This window comes from Nannobrachium achirus, assembly GCF_963921795.1.
Source record: "Nannobrachium achirus genome assembly, chromosome: 6".
In the NCBI taxonomy this organism is placed as follows: Eukaryota; Metazoa; Chordata; class Actinopteri; order Myctophiformes; family Myctophidae; genus Nannobrachium; species Nannobrachium achirus.
Genome location: NC_137815.1, coordinates 11926125 through 11944802, shown reverse-complemented (window position 1 = coordinate 11944802; position 18678 = coordinate 11926125). Strand labels below are relative to the sequence as shown.

The 18678-nt window shown below is 40.9% G+C and overlaps 1 protein-coding gene across 1 annotated transcript in view; it reads left to right on the top strand.

Annotated features, from left to right (window-relative positions):
- The window catches only part of LOC308286819 (flavin-containing monooxygenase 5-like), a gene marked incomplete at both ends in the record, with an annotated part of 190294 nt that overhangs the window by 95323 nt on the left and 76293 nt on the right, over positions 1–18678 (top strand). The gene's annotated exons all lie outside the window — the stretch shown is intronic.

Below are 18678 nucleotides of genomic sequence, written 5' to 3'. Positions count from 1 at the left end.
GTGGGGAAAAGTTCAGTTTAATGGCTGCTCTGAAAGTACACCAGAGATTTCACACCGAAGAAAAGCCTTACTGCTGTGAACACTGTGGCAAACGTTTCACTGTAAAATCTAGCCTCGTACAACACAAGAAGATTCACACTTGAGAGAGACCTTACTGCTGTCACCAATGTGGGAAAAGGTTCACTCTGAAGACGGCTCTGAAAAGACACCTGAAAATCCACACTGGTGAGAAGCCATATACTGCTGTGTCCAGTGTTAGAAAAGGTTCAGTGATATGCATCATCTCAAAGCACACCAGAAAAATCACACTGGAAAGAAACCTTATTGCTGTGACCAGTGTGGAAAGAGCTTTCCTAGACTGGAACATATCAAAATACACCAACAAATTCACACCGGAGAGAAACCTTATATCTGTAACCAATGTGGGGAAAGCTCTGTCAGGTACACGTCTACCGTTAGAGGACACTGGCATGAGTGCCTCTTTAGCTCCGGTGGGGCTTTGTGAATGTACTCTCTGTTGTTGTTTTTTTTACTTATTATCTTTGTAATGTATTGTCTTCTTACCCTGTGGGCCTTGAGCCTGTAATAAAGTTTATATATTGCTGTGCAGTGTGAGTGTCTGATTGCATGTGATCAGATAAAGACACAACAGAGGCCTTTTTTGCTCTGTCCTGTTATTTTACTATTTATAATGAATGTCACTAATACAATACAGGAGAAGGCAGATTTCTGTATGTATGTAATGTATTTATTTTTAATTGGACACGATAGAAGCAATGCATCCAAACTAATCATTGTAGTATTTAGGACCACAATAACAAGGAGTAGTCAGGACTTTATGTTATCATTCTAGCCGAGATGTGATTGTACATTTGTGCTGTTTACATTTTTGTCTCATAAATTATTATACTTGAACCTTGAACCAAACTAACCTGACATGATTTAACATAGGTGAATCCACTGAGCCTACTAAGTTCTATACTGTGTGATGTGGTGGACATTTCTGTAGATTACGAGTTGATTGGGCAATATCCATGTCTAGGCCACATATATTGTTATGTTAATATGGTTAACTACTTAGAAACTGGCACCCATTGGTCATTATCAATTGAATAGGCTGATATAATGCTCTATTTCCCATAGAGCAGCTACATAGTCTCAAATAGATAAAACAAATGATAATTGTCTGTTCTGTGAAAGATAAGAGTAGGCCTATGTTGTAACTGTCTGTCCAATGGCAGCGAGTTAGGTCATGTTTTGTGTTCCTTTAACTTAACTCTTTGAATTAGCTTGGCTCTCTTTTTAACTCATGAATGCAAAAGCAGTCTTCTAAAGTAACCATAACAATGAATTTGCCTTTTAAATCATGTTAAACCACAAAGCAATAAAACACTTAGCTTCAACTCAAAATAGTAACCTTGACTTAATGTCTAGTGAACAAATGGACTCTTTAGCTACAAGAAAAGGCACACAATAACTCCACACAACTGAGTTTTATATAGAAATAAATATTTATAGAAAATGTAAACAGTAAGTATAAATAAATAGATGTAAACAGTAAGTATAGATGGATGGATGGATGGATGGATGGATGGATGGATGGATGGATGGATGGATGGATGGATGGATGGATGGATGGATGGATGGATGGATGGATGGATGGATGGATGGATGGATGGATAGATAGATAGATAGATAGATAGATAGATAGATAGATGGATGGATGGATGGATGGATGGATGGATGGATGGATGGATGGATGGATGGATAGATAGATAGATAGAGTCACTTAATGACAATTATAATAATTTGTGAGCCTACACACTCACACACAGACCCTAAAAGCCAGCAAAATGAAATACTACCTAAGTTAACCTTAACTTGTGTCAGACTTGAATTCAAATGCAAGAGCAGCTTTATATAAATGTAGTAGTAGTAGTGTTATGAGAGGGAAGGTGATGTTTGTTCAGACTAGCAGGGACTTAGGTGGGACAGTTAACAAAGCATTATCCAGTTTCTGTCTATTGTTGATCCCTCCCCCCACCACCACCCTGATTGGTCCATCAGAGTCATTTTGAGTATTTAACATAGCCCTGTTTTAGCTCCATGACACAGTCATGACACAGTTACATGTGTGCAAGTTCCTGATGCTGAACTCTCTTCTGGACTAAAGGTGAAGTATAAATAAATAGATGGATAGATGGATAGATGGATAGATAGATAGATAGATAGATAGATAGATAGATAGTAGGTTGATGCACCAATTGATGCAGGTTAGAGTTGTCCTATCTAAAAAAGAAGGTAACATTTGAATTCCCCATCAAAAAATACATACAATAGACATCCAATTTGTTTTTGAGATGGATAGGGTACAATTGGCAATTATAAAATACCAATTGATGCAGGTTAGAGTTGTCCTATCCCAAAAAGAAGGTAATATTTGAATTCTCCATCAAAAAATACATACAATAGACATCCAATTTGTTTTTCAGATGGATAGGGTACAATTGGCAATTATAAAATACCAATTGATGCAGGTTAGAGTTGTCCTATGCAAAAAAGAAGGTCATATTTGAATTCTCCATCAAAAAATACATACAATAGACACTTTTTTTTTTTTTTCGCTGCCTTTTTTTCGCGGCCTCGTCCATGGACTCGTCCACGGCCGGCCGTTTGCGTCCACGTCCGCGGCCTCGTCCACGGCCGCGTCCCCGGCCGTCTGCGTCCACGGCCTCGTCCACGGCCGCGTCCACGGCCGGGACGGCCGGCCGTTTGCGTCCGTGGACGCGGCCTCGCGTCCACGGACGTTTTTTTCGCGTCCGCGTCCATGGACGCGTCCACGGCCGCGTCCATGGACGTGGACGCGGCGGCCAACGGCTCTTGCTGGAATATATGACGTTATCAGGCCTGAATTCTACATGTGACGGCCACATAGCAGCATATAGATGTTGGGGTTCAAGTGGTTAATCAGTTTATTAAAGACATCCATTGATAGTGTCAGCTCACCTTCAACTTTAGAGACATCAGTTGTTGAAGTTGCAGCCTGCATTGGTGGGTCAGTGTTTGAAGCTTCATGCTGGTCATCTATTGTGACAGAAAAGACAACACACTTGTATAAAATACCAGCAATTACCTGAATTATCCTGATATTGAATTAAATTGATGATGTTTGTGTTTTAGTAATTCACTGTTGGGTTAGGGTTAAAATGGTGAAGTTACAACGAGTTTGTGTAGGAAGGGGGCATGTCTGATAAAATAAATATCAAATGTCTAAATACAAGCAACTTAAAAAATCTGGAGTGAAAAGCAAAACCCTGAATAGACACTAAAATGACCCCAAACATTTTTTAATGTGAAACAACCCTTTAAACTGGACCTCAGTTACAGATTTTTTGTCTACACGAAACCTCTTCGTCAACAACAATAGACGATCAACAAGCTCACAATGTGGCATGTTTCAATGCGTTGTGAGCTTGTTTATCTAATTTTCTTTGGGATAATATTCCCCCCAGATTAGAGATGTTGAGGTTCAAGTGGTTCAATCTATTCATACTGTCAGCTCACCTTCAGCCGTCGAGATGTCTCTACTTGTTGAAGTTGATGCTGGCATTGGTGGGTCTGATGTTACAACTATTGTGTCAGAAAAGACAACAGAAACCTGCTATTAGCTGGCAATAATTATCCTGACATTAGATTGCTTTTATTTGACCTTTAGCTATTAACTGTTATTGTAGCAGGGAAGATAACCAGACACTCAAATGAGTAAAAGGTAAGAGACAAACGATAATAATGTAATGGCAGCAGACCTGCAACTCTCAAAGGTATTCCGTCACCTCAGATGCACAATACTGTATATTTTTATTTAGGCTATATGAAAAGGACTGCGTGTAAAATGAAACTGAATTATGTTCTTATTATTTTTTTGATTAATTGAAAATAGGATCAGGAATGAGTAAGTTAACATCACATGTCAGATGTTTTGGGGATAAAGCCAGAGGCCAGACTATGATGGTTTGGACATGTAAAGAGGAGGGAAAGTAAGTATATCGGTATGGCCATATCATCGGTAGATTCACTGTTAGAAAAATGGTTGCACCTGTGAGCCAGGTGATCTGACCTCTACTCTCACTACATTAGTTGTAAAGGACTTTACAAATAATGCGCAGGCCTTTGTAACCCAGGCTTGAAATGACCATGCCTGGATTTAAAATGGAGAAAATAGAAAATGGGATGAATAAATAAGTTCATTTTAAGTTGAATTACAAGGTGCTAAAAACGATTTAACAAGTGCTTTTTGATTTAATACATTTAAGTCATACTGATATACTCTACTCCATTGTCTACAAGTTGTTAAAATATGAAGAACAAGCTGAAAATATGGAAGGAAAAAAAGGTTGAAAAACAAACAAACAGGGTGTCTTGCAGGAGTCAGTAAAGGTTAAAATTACTTCTTATGCCCAGCCCTTTAGTGATGGACTTCCTGTCCTTTATAAGCATAGAACTTCCTGTTCCTGCCAGAACCACATTGCTGCATTCCATGTGGTGTTGTACACAGAGAAACACAGAGAGACAATCTTTTGCCATCCGCTTGGTAAGAATGAAAGATAACCTTCCATTCGAAACATCCACATTTCTAACGTTGTTAGACAACTCCTGATGTGAATATTGTGTCATTTTAACTTTGTAGAGCAGTGTGAGACCGAGTTGTTGCAATTCACCGTCCAGCCAGGTGAATGCATTCTGTGCCTTGATTGCTTTGATCATCGGTGAGTGAAATAATGTGACTGTATGGTTGATTTATGAAACTGATGCTGATGTTTATGATGTATTAGCCACACAAAGTTGGCAGAATTTATTTTGTGCACATGTTACATGCTGAAAGCACTGATTATTGTATTGTTTGTCACTGAAGAGGTGTGTATTTTGGGTTCAGTGTTTGAGGAGTTAATTAGTGCATCTCTCACCTGTTGCTAGCCAGGGAGAGATGTTTGAGCCATTAATATCTCAGAGTACTGCACAAAAACACTGATTTGGATACTTTTATGCACTTTAATGCAATTTACCCCAATTTATTGTGAATATTAAAGGAGCATTTCATAGAATTATTTTTGGGTTAAAATAAAACAGTTCATTGAATATAGTGAATATTTAAAAGACTGTGAAAAGAATATAAGCGCTTTAGATATTTCTTGATGTTTTCAATGTGCTTTTACAGTACATGATTACAAGAAGAGACATGATTGGCCTAATTGATATAAGTTACAAAATATCAATTCTTGCAAAGTCATGAAAAGACATGATTTGGGTTAATTCATATAAGTTAAAAGGTATTAATTCATGCCAATTCATGAAGATTTAGAAACATGGTTTGCATGGTGTGTGTGAATAACACATACTATTGGATCTTGTCTGACCTACTATAGGTCAGGTTTTTTGGGTGATTTAGAAACCAACCACCATCGATTCCCTGGAGCTTGGTGTGGAGAAGAGGACATCCCTTCTCATTTCACCTACTGAGGAGCCAGGTGTACAGTATGTGAGGCTTGACCGTCTCCCTTACCCATCGACACCGATCCCCAGATCCACTGATTCCCCAGTTCGTGCTGGGGTGGCGAGCTACCCAGAGTCTGAACACTGATGGTGATCCCCCTCCCTCACGGACAGTGAGGTAGGACCAAGAGATTCAAACCGATACCGCGACTCAGATAAAGGGCCCCAACGAAATCGATCGATAACTAACATCTAAAACTTTGGGAACATTTGGGTTTCACATTTCTGCCGGCTTTTCTTTTTGTTATTGTTATTTTCCATATATTGTATTTGTTGTAATTTCATGTTGTTTGTAATACAAGTGGCCATTCAACTATTCCAGCTTATCGTTGTCTGTGTCATTATTGATGTGCAATACTGGCTCTTAAAAACTTAGAATACTTCTGATACTAGTCCAGTTAATGATATACACCATTGAACACTACATACCTGTACTTCCTGTTACTACTACGTAACTAGGGTTACAGAATTGGCGAGCTAGCCAGGAGCCAGTAATTTGCATATCAATACTGAAATTACATCCAATATGGATTTTGTGAAAAGGTTTGGTGTGAAAATCCCAAATGCAGTCATTGTTAGCGGGTTGACCAGAGAAGCAGAACAAGATGACCAGGTCATTGATTTTCTTAAAAAGTACGGCAATATCGAAACGTCCCTTTATGTTACTGATGATTCGTCCCAATTTTACCAAAACCTGATCGTTGAATACTCGAGCAGCGAACCTGTAGAAGACTTAGCGGCAATTTTGCCACACAGAAAGCGCACAGCACAGGGCAGTGTTTATACTGTCAAGACGTTAAGTAGCGTGTACACTACTGAACTATGCGGTGACATTACCAAAACCTTCATGACCAAGGTTAAAACCTTAGCTAAGCTAAGTGGTAATGAGTTTGAAGGGGTGTTGAAAGAAGTGTTGTCCCAGATTGGCAAAGATATTGAAGCTATGAACACTGTGACCGAAGATGCCTCAACTGCACATGTTGAGACCACTGTTGAGACCCCACAGCTTCTTACCCACAATGAGCAGCCCCCCATTTCGTTCTCAGATGCCCTTCAGAAAAACATTGGCCCCAATGTCAATGACCCCGTACCGATCAATATTGAAAGAAGAGTCCCTCCACTTTCTGTAAGTGACATGACCGGGCGGTTAATGTCACAGCCGAAGAGAAGGATTATTGCTACATCGGTGCACGGCACAGTGAAATGGTTTAATGTACGTAACGGATATGGGTTCATAAGCAGAAATGACACCAGAGAAGACGTGTTTGTCCATCAAACGGCCATCAAGAAAAACAATCCTAGAAAATTAGTGCACAGTGTGGGAGATGGAGAAATTGTGGAGTTTGACGTTATAGAAGCTAGAAAGGGCTCAAAAGCAGCCAACGTGACAGGTCCAGGTGGGATTCCCGTCAAAGGCAGCCGCTATGCATCCGATAAACGACGGTTTCGTCGCCGTCCCTCTACCCGTGGTTCCACACCGAATGATCAGAACGCACAGAGTGACAGCCTTGGCTCTGCCTCGGAGAGCGATGTTGATAATGAAGGCATGCAACCTGTGCCGCGACGCAGCGGGCCTCGTAGGCCCTGGCCTCAAAGACCCAGACAAGTAGTGAAAGAAGGGGAAGTTGGAGAGCAGAAATCGGATCAACGAGGTGACCAGCAGAGGCCACTAAGGCGCAGATTCAATCCTCCATACCGCAGGCCGGTTCAATCCAGAAGCCAACCCGAAGCAAGCTACACTTACCTTTGTAGTCATGGAAACCTAGTATTGGAAACCCCAAGTTCCAGTCTTGCCCCTGAAACAGTCAAATTTGGAACAAAGAACACTGAGTCACGATCCATGCCAGTATCAACTGTTGAGCAAAACCCTCCAGAACTAGCCAAAGTTCTTCCTGAGAATGTTCCAGTAGTACATTCTGACTTGAACTCAACTGAAGCAAGTCCTCCTGAACTTGACGTGAACCCTGAGGCGACAACCTCAACTGATGAGAACACTGATGCCGATCACTCTTCCGAGGAAGAAGTTAATGATGATGATCGTATTCCAGACTACTGGTTCAGAGAGCCCCAGGATCCTCAGGTCCCCACGGTCCATGAGAGACCAGTGCAGCCTGATCCACCTATGTCTACTGAGCAAGATGCACAGCATACTGTACCTCCAGGCGTATGTTCCGCAGAGAGTCCAGTGAATGCCCAAGATGTTGATAGTAGTACTGAAATTGACAACTCACCTGATATGTCTGATGGTACATCAGATAGTCCCCTGACGCCTAACGAACCTACCTGCCATCAGGGTGACACTGAGTATTTATCTGCTGAAATAATTCCTACTGAACAAGTACAAGTGCTACACCTAAATGATGGTGACTTACCTGATACCGAGAACAGTGACCTACCTGAAAGAGAATGCCCTGTGGAAAGAGAAAACTTACCTGATGCTGTCGATATCCAGAATGAACAGCTTCCAGTGCTCTCTGACATAGACAGTGAAGAGGAGACTGATGGAACTGGAAATGTAGAATCTGAGGAGAAAATAATGGACAAGTTGGATGAAACGGATGCAGCAACTGAAGAGGAGACAGAGGGACAAACGGAGGTATCCGTCTCTGTCAGGAGATCGGAGAGAAGTTGCCATCCCTCAGAGCGACTTGACTATGCCGAAGTTGGAAATCCCTTGGACACAGTGGTTAAATCCTTCTTCCACGTGAAATCTTTCTTCCATGGCCTTACTACGGCTTTGGCCGATGCTTTGATTGATGAGGTTGAGAACATTTTCCCTGCCCCATCCCCTCAAATAATAATTGTGCGACTGTTGCCATGTCCGGGGACGTACATGAGTTCAGGAGGGGAGGGTGTAACCCAGGCTTGAAATGACCATGCCTGGATTTAAAATGGAGAAAATAGAAAATGGGATGAATAAATAAGTTCATTTTAAGTTGAATTACAAGGTGCTAAAAACGATTTAACAAGTGCTTTTTGATTTAATACATTTAAGTCATACTGATATACTCTGCTCCATTGTCTACAAGTTGTTAAAATATGAAGAACAAGCTGAAAATATGGAAGGAAAAAAAGGTTGAAAAACAAACAAACAGGGTGTCTTGCAGGAGTCAGTAAAGGTTAAAATTACCTGGCTCTGTGATTGCCATCCTAAGTGGCCAATCACTGAGCTCTGAGCTTCTTATGCCCAGCCCTTTAGTGATGGACTTCCTGTCCTTTATAAGCAGAGAACTTCCTGTTCCTGCCAGAACCACATTGCTGCATTCCATGTGGTGTTGTACACAGAGAGACAATCTTTTGCCATCCGCTTGGTAAGAATGAAAGATAACCTTCCATTTCGAAACATCCACATTTCTAACGTTGTTAGACAACTCCTGATGTGAATATTGTGTCATTTTAACTTTGTAGAGCAGTGTGAGACCGAGTTGTTGCAATTCACCGTCCAGCCAGGTGAATGCATTCTGTGCCTTGATTGCTTTGATCATCGGTGAGTGAAATAATGTGACTGTATGGTTGATTTATGAAACTGATGCTGATGTTTATGATGTATTAGCCACACAAAGTTGGCAGAATTTATTTTGTGCACATGTTACATGCTGAAAGCACTGATTATTGTATTGTTTGTCACTGAAGAGGTGTGTATTTTGGGTTCAGTGTTTGAGGAGTTAATTAGTGCATCTCTCACCTGTTGCTAGCCAGGGAGAGATGTTTGAGCCATTAATATCTCAGAGTACTGCACAAAAACACTGATTTGGATACTTTTATGCACTTTAATGCAATTTACCCCAATTTATTGTGAATATTAAAGGAGCATTTCATAGAATTATTTTTGGGTTAAAAGAAAACAGTTCATTGAATATAGTGAATATTTAAAAGACTGTGAAAAGAATATAAGCGCTTTAGATATTTCTTGATGTTTTCAATGTGCTTTTACAGTACATGATTACAAGAAGAGACATGATTGGCCTAATTGATATAAGTTACAAAATATCAATTCTTGCAAAGTCATGAAAAGACATGATTTGGGTTAATTCATATAAGTTAAAAGGTATTAATTCATGCCAATTCATGAAGATTTAGAAACATGGTTTGCATGGTGTGTGTGAATAACACATACTATTGGATCTTGTCTGACCTACTATAGGTCAGGTTTTTTGGGTGATTTAGAAACCAACCACCATCGATTCCCTGGAGCTTGGTGTGGAGAAGAGGACATCCCTTCTCATTTCACCTACTGAGGAGCCAGGTGTACAGTATGTGAGGCTTGACCGTCTCCCTTACCCATCGACACCGATCCCCAGATCCACTGATTCCCCAGTTCGTGCTGGGGTGGCGAGCTACCCAGAGTCTGAACACTGATGGTGATCCCCCTCCCTCACGGACAGTGAGGTAGGACCAAGAGATTCAAACCGATACCGCGACTCAGATAAAGGGCCCCAACGAAATCGATCGATAACTAACATCTAAAACTTTGGGAACATTTGGGTTTCACATTTCTGCCGGCTTTTCTTTTTGTTTATTATTTTCCATATATTGTATTTGTTGTAATTTCATGTTGTTTGTAATACAAGTGGCCATTCAACTATTCCAGCTTATCGTTGTCTGTGTCATTATTGATGTGCAATACTGGCTCTTAAAAACTTAGAATACTTCTGATACTAGTCCAGTTAATGATATACACCATTGAACACTACATACCTGTACTTCCTGTTACTACTACGTAACTAGGGTTACACCTTGCCCCCCCTTCATGTCAAAGCAGTTGTCAGTGTTTATAACTTGATGATGTAGTAAGACATGTAATTATCAGGACCCCAAAAGAGTGAGAGAGAAAGAGGTACATTAAAACATGAGAGACACATACAGAGATCTCAATATATGGCCATATCAGTCTGATCGGTCGTACAACATAGAGTGTGAGGGTCATGTACAACTGACATCAGAAAAGAAAACAGAAATCTTCTATTAGCTGTCAATAATTATCCTGACATTAGATTGCTTTTATTTGATGTGATTGAGATAAACTATAATGCACCGTGCCCCCCTCCCCCCCATGTCAAAGCAGTTGTCACTGTTTATAACTTGATGATGAAAAGTAGAGTTCTCAAGTTTTGCCCAAACCAGACCATACCATACCCGACCCCAAGGGGGAAATTAAAACATGAGACACATACAGAGATCTCAATATATGACGTTATCAGGCCTGAATTCTACATGTGACGGCCACATAGCAGCATATAGATGTTGGGGTTCAAGTGGTTAATCAGTTTATTAAAGACATCCATTGATAGTGTCAGCTCACCTTCAACTTTAGAGACATCAGTTGTTGAAGTTGCAGCCTGCATTGGTGGGTCAGTGTTTGAAGCTTCATGCTGGTCATCTATTGTGACAGAAAAGACAACACACTTGTATAAAATGACAGCAATTACCAGAATGATCCTGAAATTAAATTAAATTGATGATGTTTGTGTTTTAGTAATTCACTGTTGTCTATACAGACAGCCAGGTACACAAATGAGTGTGTGTGTGTGTGTGTGTGTGTGTGTGTGTGTGTGTGTGTGTGTGTGTGTGTGTGTGTGTGTGTGTGTGTGTGTGTGTGTGTGTGTGTGTGTGTGTGGGAGGTGCGTGCGTGCGTGTGTGTGTGTGCGGATGGATGGATATGAAAGGTTTGCACCTGCTTCTCATATCCAATTACAACATAATGTGTTTCAATAAATTGTTAACTTGTCTCCACCTACCTTTGTATATGTGAGGAAACCTCTCTGCAAGATCATTCCTGTGGATGTAGTTCAGACCATTCACCACGATCTTCTGAGCTGCATCACTGGGGTAGCTGCACACTATCAGACGAGCGATGGTCCTCTTGCCCCCCTTCTTCAGGGGTCTCTTTGGGATTGGATCGAGGCCTTCAAGGACATCAGGTTGACGCAAACCCAACTTGAACATCTCCAATTCAAAGTTCTCCAGCTTATCCAGAGTTTTGAAGATGCGTCCCTCAAGTGGCTCCATGGTTGAGACCTGTTACAAACAGAAGATGTTCAGCTTCATCTCAGCTTCATTCTCTTATGGTGTTGGTTGTGAAGAGACTGAACACACGTTTAACAATACTTCATGTACATTAGCAAATACACAATACACATTATTGTACAATCATACACGCAGTGTTTCTAAACCAAAGCATGTTGTAGGGGCTAGCTTTGTCCACAGAGAATGAAGCAAGTCAATGTTCAGTTGTTTAAGTGAAGCTATTTGTTGCTAATAACGAACATTAAAAACAATATCCGTAAGCCCTATATGGACATGATTATCCAAAGTTCTCCTCAGCTCAAAAGGCGTTCTCTATGGACAAGACTTATGGACCCCTATAGTTTAAATACTGTTACTATATGAATATAGAACATTGCATTAGACTTACACAACAACTGAGGCGTGGCTCAGTGCAGTAGGCTAGACTGCTATGATTGAGCGTGCATGTGTGCAAATACAAATGTAAATTAAAACAATATCCAACATGCAATTCACCATATTCCTGGCCCTCTCTATGGAGGCTGCCATTTTCTTTTACAGAGAGCGCTAGAGAGTTTTTCTCTGTGTGCTGCTTCAAAAAACATCTTTTCTCTTCCTCCCAAGTAAGGAAGTGACACAGAATTGTCTGTTGCCAGATTTTGCCAAAGAAATAAGCCCAACAGAAGCAACTAGGCTATACTACTTTACATTTACAACTGAAAATAGCAGATCAGCAAGCTCACAATGTGTCACATTGCGACACATTGTGAGCTTGTATATTTGCTATTTAAAAATATTGAGGGGGAAAAAAAAGAATCTTTTTGAAACATTTTAACAACATAAATCCGTGTGGAGGTCCCTGGCACCACATATTTTCAGATGGGGGTCTGCGACTGTGGACAAGTATGTCAATCTGGGGTCCTAGATATGAAAACATTTGGGAACCACTGGTTTAAAAAATATTAGAAAGTAAGCCCAATAAGCAACTATACTTTTTAGAGACACAAATTGCTTATTATAAGCAGACATGGCAACCCAGGTACATTCAGATCCCAGAGCCTAGAACGCCAACTACTGACACTTCAATGCAAGTACAGCAGGAAACCAAATGATGTTTTTCAGGCCAGCTTTTTCAGACTCCGCCTCTTTCAGGATATGAATAGGAAGCCGGGGGCGGGGCCAGAAATAAGGTGAATAGAGCATCCTATTAAGGACTGGTCTTTTTGAATTGGTAAACAATACTAATGTTCTTGCAGTGAATGAACTCTTCAGTTAGATTGTAGTACCATGTCATCTGTCCACCCTATGCAGGATAGGAGGTTCCCCATTTATATGTCTTCCTTGCTGTTTCTTCTGTTCAGGTGACAAATGACAAATGACAAGAACAACATTCATATAATTTACACTTACGGTGTATTTCATGTACAGCAGACATTCCCACCCTGGAATCATCCATTTACGGGAGGTATAGTTTTTTCACTATACTGTCCATGCCAAACTTCCCTTCCCTGTCCAAAGTATTTCCCGTATTGCTTCCAAGATCATCAGACTTCCCACACCCACACTTTCTGATATGAACAATAAGGCCATCACACGCATCAATGACCTTCATCAGATACTTGATGAAGGTCGTAAAGGTTGTAATAAACTATTCTTCTGTGAGTGAAGACAGTGTGCAGGACTTCCATTGTTTCTATTGTTGCACCTGCTCCTGCATAGCCTAGTTCCAGACCCTGAATCGCTAGCCACACCCCTTTAAAATTTTGTTTTGGCGATTCAGGGGTCTAGAATTGCTCTCATTGAAGAGGCTTTCCTTGTTCGAAAATCGGTATGGCGAATCAGCGTCGTGAATCAGCGTCTTGTGATCAGCGTGGGTGGGGATTTCCCAGAACTCATGTGCGTTTCCAAGTAAACAAGCGCCGCCGCCGTACCGTACCGTGCATCGCGTCGCCCGTCGCAGTAATATGCGATCGTATCGATCTCGCTATGAAACACCAGTAGCAGGCATGTTATGTTGTGTTTGATTCCTAGTTCATAGTGCTCCTATTCTGCCTTTTTCTTTGGTTAGCAAGTAGCAATAGCAAGCAACAGGCTAGCCACTAGCCAGCCACACATAACAACACTACGTCATCTGCTTTGCTACTGTTGTGTTGGTCAGACGGTGAACCAATCGCAGAAGACTGCCTCTTTGGCAACGCCCATCCCAGCAATTGCCCTGGGTGGAAGCAACTTCAGACTGAATAATGGAGTGAAACGAAATGTCAATTCAGGCTGAGTGTCAGGCTAGCTCCTACACACATGTCCTAGTAGGTGTGCAAAAGGACCTTCCTTGGCAAATTAGTTTTGAAACTACAAAATCGATTTGTAGCCTATTGACAAATCAAATCTACGCCTATGTGACACACACAGATCAATGTAATCATTAGAAGTGAGTAGGCTATAATAGGCAAAGCAATATGGCCAATGTAATGAATGTAATAATTGCATTGGAATTATTTTATAACTTGATGCGATTAGCCGGAATCAGTATAGATCAAGGGTCTTCAACAAGGGGCCTGGGACCCCTGGGGGGTTCTCAGAGTTACGCCAGGGACCGCTCCAGTCACAAGTTTGTCATTTGTCCATATGTGGTCCAGTCCTATGGAATGATGGCTGTACGTCATATGTTCATAAAATAATAAAAATTATAATAATAATAATAATAATACTTAAAGCAATATTCAAATACTTTTTATTAGCACACGTATGCATTCCATACGTTCCATTGGGCTGGAACACACATGGATAAATGACTTGACATCAACTTGCGGCGTTGTCTCTATTGATTGAAACATTAACTATTTCTGCGCCATGTCATGGCTATCTGGCCAGTGATGTACTGTATATCGGACCAGTTACCCATATATGGAGACCACTGATACCCATATATGGAGACCCCTGATACCCATATTTGGAGATATGGATATGGAGATGTGCTATTACATCTGACATCCCACTAAGCAATTTGGGGGTTAAAACGCGTTCAAATCACGTCTTCGCCGTAACCGGACGTCTAGCTAGATCCGGTCTGTGACGAGTTTAAATTTTAAAGTTTTTTCAACGGCTATACATAGACTATAGATCACCGTCATATAAACGGCTACATTTCACCGTTAGCGGCCGCCGAAAGTAGTGAAAGCCGTATGCTTCCTGAACCACCGCAGCTGATCGTATTTGTATTGCATTCTTGCACTGTTATTATTTGACACAGGGAGTCGACGGGGTTCGAACTCGGGAACTTCTGTTAACGAGACCTTTGCGCTACCGCTGGACCACGGTACAGCTTATTACTTGTATGTGTTCTAGCAGCTATTAGTAGTTGACATCGCCTCCCGCTGTTCGTTTTAGGTCGGAGCATTTTGTTTGACAACACAAACTAACTTTATATTGATGCATAGCTATAAAACGATTTTATTTTATCATTATCGTATGGTGGGGGTGGGGATGTGGCCAGAAGTAATAGTATGCTGTCATGAGCAGCACCACGGCATTATGCCATTATTTATTACACTTTTAGAATTTTTCAAAGGTATTGCCCAGCACGTCTTTTAGTCGGCTAAAAGATGTGCAAATATGGCCAGAAAACTGCTCAGTGGATACAATTAAACTACAACTATTAAGGTAGAACCGGGAGATACTGTTAGCATCCGATAATGAACAACTTGATAAAAATGTATTTAAAAAAAAGATGGTCTAACACACGTTTGTCCTAAACGGTGATATATCGTTTAAATGGAAGCGTTCAGATGACGGCTACAACTATACTAGACTATATAGTGAAATTGGCTCTTAAAATTACTTTAGTCCAATATTTGAAAACCAGGTGTGGATATTAAAGCTGTTTTTGGAATAATGGATTAAATGTAATCAGCTACAATCGGGCTATAGACAGACTGACGATAGACGGTTCAAATGAGGGCTAAACATAACTATAGGTCTAAATGACGTCTGGTGTTTACTGGGATCATACATACAATCCCTTTAATGCCCATGGAGATCCTTGTCTGTAGAACCAGCCACAAAGACACTCACACTTAATGCGTTTGTTGATCTCCCCTTGCAAACTAGACGGTTAATCTCAAGGGATTATTCTGAACTCTTTTAGTGCCTAAATAAGGATTTAAGGATGTCTTATACTGCCATCAAAGTAGCTTATTTTATAGAAAAGTATCCATTATTTCCAACCACAATCTTTTGTAAAAGACAGGCATATCTCTCATGGAGAGATATCATGGAAAGTCGACCGGGTGCAGCCGTTCCAATGAACGAGGCTGAAGTTTGTCCCTCGGTTGCACCAGTTGTAGACATAGAAATAGAGAAAGTAGATCCAGTCATAGAAAACTACCAGAAAAGTGATCCCGCCGCCATTATTGTTTATGTGTGCTCAAGATTTGATGGTAGTGTTACTGATGCTTCTGCTGATCAGACAGGCTCTGCCGGGGAAAGAACGAACGCTCGGTATGGTGCCGTGAAAAAACAAACTAGCGTTCGTTTGGCGGTAAAAGAGCCCCAATAATCTAAAACTAGAGAGAGGGGGAGAGTATCTTCTATGAAATCAAATACAAAACATGCATGGATTGTATTCAGAACTCACTAAGTCAAAATGTTGTTTGTAAACTCGGGCAACAATCTCCTCAAATGAGACGACCTAGAGAGAGAGAGAGAGAGAGAGAGAGAGAGAGAGAGAGAGAGAGAGAGAACATAATTACATCATTATAAAGAAATGGTGTTAATCACATAAACCCTAGAATGCCAATTCTGTGAATGACATCAATAATTTTGAATGACAGATTCATATGGTAGAATGGTGACATTTATGACAATAAAGCACAGAGATATTTAGCTTTTTACATCCTGTGTACGTGAATTGTGAAACTGTAAAATAAAAAAAATAAAAAAAACTCTCATTTATTTGGGATATTTTTTTATTTTGCTATGCTTCATTATGCTCACATAACAAAGTATTCAGGCCAGTCATAACAAAATGATTGAAAAAATCAACTAAACAAAACAAAACAAAAAAAAGAAAGAAAAACATTATATAGTGTGACAACCGCTAGATAACAGCTCAGAGGCCGTGTGGTTAGAGTGTCCCCACTGAGACTGGGAGATCGTGGTCCGATCCCCGGCTAGGTCATACTAAAGACCATAGGCGATTTTAAGGGGTGTCCTAGGGTGCACGTGCACCCCCTGGCCGCCAGGCGGCCATTTTGATTTTTTTTTTTTTTTTTTTGTAATGTAACTTTATTTTATAATTATTAAATAAAACAGTGATCGTGATTTGTAAAATGTGCGCAAAAAGAGAGGTGGAGGGGCAAGTATTTCAGCTTGCTTGCTTGCAATGTAAGACCTATCAGCTTGCTTGGCGACGGCGCTGTTGGCAGACTTGGCAGGCACTGTGGGTGGGCTGTGAGATTAACACCTGTGCTGGCCGGCTGTGTGACTCTCTGATATGATGACCCACAATTCCTTGATTTCCTTATCTGTTTCCGCCCGCCTAAAACAATATGGATACAGCAGCAGAGCAGCAATAATGGCGAAACGAACTATAAATACAAAGACAATTGACCAATTCTTTATAAAAAAGAGCAAACCCAGTGCCACAACCGATAATTCATCATCAGGAAATGTGAACACGGGTTCACTCGACACTGAGGAGGTGGACGGAGCTTGCAGCAGCAGTGATCCAGCCACCGACATCACTGTGGAAGGCTCGCCGTTGCCGGAGACCGGTGCCCCGGTTCCTCCACAGCAAGCAAGCCCCACTCCAGACTCAACTGTTGTTACCCCAGGCCCAGACCCAGAGGAGCCAAATTAAGCCAACTTTGTTCATGAAAGAGACCCTTGCCATGGCCCGGATAAAGCCAAGCAGTTTTTGGCTTTGGGTCCATATCAGCCAGAAGATGTAGAATGTCCATTAAAGGCCGCTGGCGAAAAACAACGCAAATTCAGAAAGGAGTGGTTTAAAGATTTTGCCTGGCTGGAGTATAGCGTGCGCCATGACCGGGCGTTCTGCTTTCCATGTCGGGCCTTTGGTTCTGAGAACTCCGAGCAAGCTTTCAGGAGGACAGGTACATAAAGACACATCTCTGTTTACACAATGCTGTTGTACTCCCTCCAAGTGCATAGTCTATTATGTTCCCTTTTTTCAACTGTTTCGTTATATTGCTTTAATGCTTTGGCAATGTAATCTATGTTTTCTCATGCCAATGAAGCTAATTTAATTTGAATTGAATTCAATTAAATTTGAATTGAATTGAATGCTTATTTGACACTGTAAATGACTGCTTGATTGCTTGATGAATGATGATTAACTTGATGTTTGGCTTTATATGTCCTGGCTGTGCTGCCTCTGTCTGCAAAATAAGTAAATAAATCCTATAGATAGACATATGCTCATGGTGTCTAGAAAAAGAAGCACCTGTTTTACACTTTTTTTGTTTATATTGTGTTACATTTGGGTACAAAATTAACTGCAGAAATCCGCTAAAACAACATTACAAAACCGCTAATATCCGCATTTTTTTTCGCGCACGCGCGCTGCGTGCGCGTGCATGAGGTAATGGAGGTCGTGCACCCCCTGCTGGAAGAGGCTAGAATCGCCTATGCTAAAGACTATAACAATGTTCCCCAAGTGCCAAGCAGTGTCTCCCTGCTTGGCACTCAGCATCAAGGGTTGGAGTGGGGGTGAGTCCCTGCAGGGGTGGGCAATTTTGATGATGGAGAAGGCCACACTGCATACTGTCGGGCAGAAACCTATTATCTCTGTATTTTATCGTTTTTCGTAAATTAATGCCCTAATGCATCATTCTGTCACACAAAATTAGCACAAACAAGCTCATAACATCTCGCACTGCGACATATTTTGAGCTTGTAGATCTGCTATTTTTGATATTTGTAATGCTGAAAAGTAAAATGTATTTAATTTCAAAGGCATTTAGTTATACTAATGTTATCTTTTGAACTTAAATACAAATACATTGGAAATGAAAAAGATAATACTGTTTAAATGCTAGGCATTACGCTTTAGTAAAGAGCTGGGGAGACAGGGAACCCCATGTTACTGATCAATTAAACACTGTA